Source organism: Cuculus canorus, chromosome 12 (genome assembly GCF_017976375.1).
Source record: "Cuculus canorus isolate bCucCan1 chromosome 12, bCucCan1.pri, whole genome shotgun sequence".
Taxonomy (NCBI): Eukaryota; Metazoa; Chordata; class Aves; order Cuculiformes; family Cuculidae; genus Cuculus; species Cuculus canorus.
In genome coordinates, this window is record NC_071412.1 from 6,149,885 (window position 1) to 6,155,884 (window position 6,000).

A 6,000-nucleotide genomic window follows, 5' to 3' on the forward strand; every position below is an offset into this window, starting at 1 on the left:
AACATCTGCCTTGCAACTGGGGTGGGGAAGCGCCACACTGGGTGTGCGCTGTTTCCGAGGCTGGTGATGCCCTGCTTGTCCCTGTGACACGGCCGACCTGCAGGCAAAGCTGGAGACAGCACAGGTTGGTAATCAGGCTGATTATCTGCCCGCAGATGATAAACTGCAGATGCCCATGCGAGGCCTTCTGTTTTCACTGGCGAAACATTCTAGCAGAATCACTGATCTGTAGTTATGATTTTATTTAATTCAGTAATTTTTTTACTTTGTGTCCACATCTTTCTCTGTTTCAAAGTCAAATTAACACATCACTTCAGGTTAAGCAACACATCCTGAATACTGATACAGGCCAGAATGTCATTAAACTAAAACCAGTTTCTAAATCCCCTTCATTGGCCCTTTGTCAGGGACCCTTCCAATATACACAAGAAGAGGTAAAGGAATAAAATCAAATCAAACACAGTATGCTTAAAGAATAATTAAAAAGGGTATTCTAACTCATCTTTTTAACCTTCTAAGAGCTTTCAAATTTATATGGCTTTAAACAATTATGATTTTGACAAAGAAAAATTTTCGTCTGTGAAAGGTATTAGCAGGAAATTGAAAGCTGAAGGAAAATGAAATTGCATTTTTCACATTTGTTATGAGTCTGCTTTAACTGTGCAATGGGAAAGTTATTTATCATGCATAGCCTGTCCTTCTCTTTGAATGCTCTCTTCCAATTTGGCCTGGAATCATTGTGTGTTAAAGGATCATTAACCAAAGTCACGTACATCATCTCTCCCTCACAAATGAACACTGTAAACTCTGCAACGGCCACAGAGGCACTGTATAGTCAGGGCCCAACGGTGACCTTGTGGATCACATTAGACAAAGTAGACAGACTAAACTACACAAAAGAAATTATTTTTTTCCTTAAAATAAATTATTTTTCCTTAAAATAAATTATTTTTCCTTAAATTACAAAGAAAGGGCAGAGCAATGACCTGGCAGCTGCTGGAACAGGTCCTGTTTCACCTGCACAGTGCAGAAGCCGCACACACTCTTCTGGTCCTGTGGGACTCTGCCACCTGAAGTCTTAGAACCATCGAATCATAGAATCATTAGGTTGGAAAAGATCTTAGAGATCATCAACTCCAACCGTACCTGTCTACTACTAAGCCGTGTCCCCAAGCACCTCATCTGCCCACCTTTTAAACACCTCCAGGGATGGGGACTCCACCCCCTCCCTGGGCAGCCTCTGCAGTGCCCAATGACCCTTTCCGTGAAGAAATTTTTCCTAATGTCTTCGCACAACTGATTTTATTACCTGGCTTCTAGACGGACAAGGTTCTTATCCCTTGTATTTACACAAAGTTTCAAGCACATAACAGGAACTTTGCACTGTGAACACATTATAAAAGACACCAGGAGACAAATAGCACCTCACACCAGCTTTGTACAAATCATGATGTTGGGACAGAGGTTTGTGTCATGAAACACAGCGCTGGGTCATAGAGCCACATCATAGAATGTTTTCACATCAGCACACTCCAGGAAGTCTTGAAATAGAGTTGTAACCCGGGCTGCATAGATCCATAAAGCAATTGGATCCCATGCTGAGAGGTATTCTAAGGTATATGGAAGACTTGCTTTCTTCATAGTTATATCGCTATTGCCAGGCTCTAAACACAGTACCGGTGACTACTGAATGCAGTCAGACATAATACATTTCCAAACTTACAGAAGAACAGTTTTTGAAATGGAATTAATTCCCGTTTAGTTTCTCCCATATAAATCTGTCTCTATATAGCACTCTTGACCCCTGACACAGAGGGACTGATATAAGCCCCAGCATTCTGGAAATCATTTTAGATTGCTCTTTTTGCCCTAAAAGAGAAGAATGCAACACCTGGGGTAGTGACAAAAAGCGAACAAGCTTTTCGTCTCCTTTCACCTCATGATCTACTTTTAAATCTTTTTCCAATTCTATTTAATGGTATTATAATTACTGTAGGTCCCTAGCGTTCAGAATAACCACAAAACAAATACAACTTTGATTATACTCTTCATTATTATTTGTATTACAGCAGCAACAAGAGACTTGGAGCTTTACCAAAGGAACAGAGGAGTGTGCATCTCCAAGAACTCGCATCTAATTTGAAATGAGAATTTGTAGATTATTACAAGCAGAAAAGACTGGAGGAAAGGACAAAACACAGAGGCAGCTATACCTAGTTTATATGCTCTTATTTTCTAGCTTTAGAAGTCTGACATTCTTCTTTGGAAAAGACTCTATCCTTTGTGAAACTAGACACAAAGACAATCAGCAGCCCTAGTCTCTAGAATTGTCTCAAACTGTTGTTCAGAAGTGCTTCTCTAAAATCCTTAAATACAGCTATCTTCCCTGCTGCCAATCCAATGTTCACAACAGCTCAACAGCTTATTCTCTGCTGCCAAACCTGCCTCTAACTACACTTTTTTGTTGCAAATAAGAAGCCACAGGTTTATTTATCCTCTAAAACTATGGGTTGTATTTATCCTCTAAAGCTGAACAGGCACATAGCAGTAGACCAAAGGCTCCTTCATGGCAAAAACACATCATTTGGGAAGAAACAAAGATGGGTGTCTCTTCTGCTCAATGCTGGTCACGGACAGTAAGGCAAAAGAAAACAAGTGCTTGATTTACTCTCTCACTACGCTACTGAACGAGTCAGTTAATAGGAAGACCTGATTTTACCGTTATAAAGTGGTATCACTTGAAACTTGAAGTGTCATCCCCTTTTGGTATTTGCACCTTTTCAGCAGTGGAAATGAAAACAGCAAAGGAGCTAGGTCTAAAATTCAGAGATGAAAGGTGGCAATGATAGGTGTGAATTTCTCAGAGTTCAAATTTCTCTTCTAATCAGAGTTTTAACGCTTCCTTTTCTGACACAGAAATACAGTGTCTCATACGTTGAAATCATTTTTAATACAGTCCAGTTATCTTCCCCTGCAGAGCAAACTCGCACCATATTCACTAACCTGAATAAGTATTTCTGGCAGCATCTCCTTGCATCACAGAAGGCTGAGCTCCCAGGGCAGCCAATTTCACCTAATGGAAACCTGTGGGAGACTTCACAATCCTTTGGACGAAGCTCTGCAGATGAAATAAGACCCCGGGAGTTGCAGTTGGCTGACTCTGGTGTCAAGGGGATGTGCCAGCCTCTCACAGCAATTACAATGTGTTAGCCCTGACGTGCTGTGAGGGATAATAGTCCAGCAAAACAAAAACATACTGGCAAACTGTAGCTGCCTTTGTAGTATCAATTTACTCAAATGAGACAGGAAGGCAGAATAGATGGACTGGTTAGGAGCAGCTTGCTTGCCAATCTTTCCATAAGAATTCGTATTTCAACCAACCTAAACAACAACAGCAGCAGTAGTTGCTCTTTCTACATTACACATCAATGGCCTTTACACAAATCTATCATTTCAGAAGACAAATTTTTCCTTCCTGAAAAATTTCAGACTGGCATTTAAGGGCTCAAGATTCATGATCAGAGGGCCACGGGTAATATCCTTTTCCCACCTAGATTCGTGGATTGCAAGTAAAAAAACAACTGAAAGTTACATTGCAAATTATTAGTGTCTTTGAAAATATGACTAGAAAAGTAGTATTCCTGTGATAGGGTTTTTTCCCATTCTGACTGGAGTGCTAAACAGCAAAGCAAGTGCTATACAATATCTAGAGTCTATCACACCCCCTATTCTGTGCATGTTCCTCCCCAGCAGAAATTAGAAGGACGTGCAGCACATACTTCCAACAAGCCAAGTAAAATTGCTCCTAGCCCAATAATAGACCCTTGATTAGTGTGAATTATTCCCATTTTTCTCCCTTCTCCCCACCATGTTTTATTTTCTTTGATTTTGGATTGGAGAAGTTCACCTAGTGTGCAAACTCAGGAATCAATCAAACAAGTTCTGTTTCTTCAAAGCGTCTAATCAAGGTACCTCCCACTGTAAAACTACAGGACAAAGCCTAAAACTCAGCCTAGGAATAGCTGAGAACTGAAAATGTATTAAACAGAAACTGCTCATTTAAGTTTCTCAGCCCAGGTAAAAAGACTGAGGATGTCCACTGAAGTGAGCAGGAATTATATGCTGCTGAGAAACCAAAGGTTTTCTATAGAAAAGGTTGTTAAACACCATTCTCCATAAAACACACTTTACTGGAACTTTTCTTTCCAGCCTCACGACATGAACAGCGGTGCAGAAAATCTCCAGTTTCTTGTAGAGGTCTATTTCACAGCAAGATCAGAGAGAAAAGTACCTTCAGACTCAGATTTGCAATGGCAACCCCATAAAGCCAGCAGGAAGGCTTCAAGCTCAGGTATTACGTGTTTTTTTGGGGGTTGATTCTTTAAGTGTGTAACAAATGTACACTAACACCTCCACTGACAGGCTCACTTTACTTATTTTGGCAGATTTAGGACTTATACACTTTTCAGTCCACTGAAAGTTGTGTTTAATTACATGTTACACCTTCTCTACTTCTACACACACATGCATTTGGCTAATGAAAGACTGGCCTTGCTGCACATCCATGATTTAGTGACAGCTATTGTCAAGTTTGTGTTGTCAGGTGCTCTAATTTCACATTTATCTTTTGCCAGAAGTATTGCCTAGCTTTGTATTAAATAAAGAAAAAAAAAGCATCACAGCAACCACAGCAAACAGTAATCACACAGTTTGAGAACATCACTATAAGCTGATCATCTTTTAAAAATATTTAATGAAAAGCTTTTGCGTCTGCTTTAGGTGAACCTGAACTCAGTGAGGAAGTGACTGAGCAGAATCAGACAGCCTCATTAAGGAAAATTAGCCACGTGCAATTTGCCTGGCTGGTCCCCTCTATGTGTTAGCATTTACATTCAGCCAGAGATGAGCTTAATCAGGTTTTTCAAACAAAAAGAAAAAAAAAAATCCCCCTAAGCCCCATACACCTCTCAGGTTTATTAGTAACAGATGGCATTGCCATTGTAAAAAGGCAACTATGAAACTGAAGAAAATTGTCTGTTCAGAAGTGCATCCTAATAGCAATCCTTCTTCATAGCAGGTACATGACCTCACATAGGTGCTAGCTGACTGCTGCCAGACTGACTGAAGACAAAAGGAGACATTTTATTTTTATTAAAGGGCAAATGCCAAGAGGCTACACAGAGATGCCACAGGGCCTCACTGGAAGGGACAAGTTTGCCTTCTGATTGCAAAGATCTCAACGTCTTTTTCACTCCCCTTTCACAACGAACACATCTCAAAGTGCTCTCAGGCCCAAGACACTGAAAAAGAAATGCAGTAGCGCCTAAGGAGACAAGCACCAGCAACAATGCTGATGTGACAAATAATGAGCAGAAACAACCCCAGAGAGCCTGGTCCTGCTAGAAGGCACTCACCTGGAACAACAGCGGCAAAAATGGATGTGAGAGGCAACAAAGGGGCACACAAACTCAGGGCCTGGAGGTGTCAGGAGGCGGCTGCTTGAGCTGAGCACGTGTGGTGATTGGTATCATTATCAAACTTAACCCTGCAGACCTTCTGAACAAGAGAAAAGCAGCAGTAAACTTTGTAGTTTTTAAGACAGACTATTGTAAGTACCACCAGTAGAAAAAGGTTCCGTAGGAATAGCTTGTTTTATAAAATTCATCTTGCCATTCCAAGTGCCCCTTTCAGACAGATGAGCACCAACGGTGCCCTCACACGTATTTAGAGCTTTGACATTATTTGTAAATTATGCTTCAATGCATCCTGGTTTGCAAAGAACTACAGCAATGAAAGCTGGCCAAGCAAACAACGTGCTGCAGCCCTTCCCATGTGCCCTGCACACCTACCAAGCAAAGAAAACAGGCAAGGTAACGGCAGTCCCCCCTGAATCCCACGTTGTAACCCCAGCTACTCTCAAGGCAGACAACGGCTTTATCTGAGCAGCACAAAATGAGGCTCTGCCCCTGCATTGTTCATTCCAATAATCTTTTCTCTTTA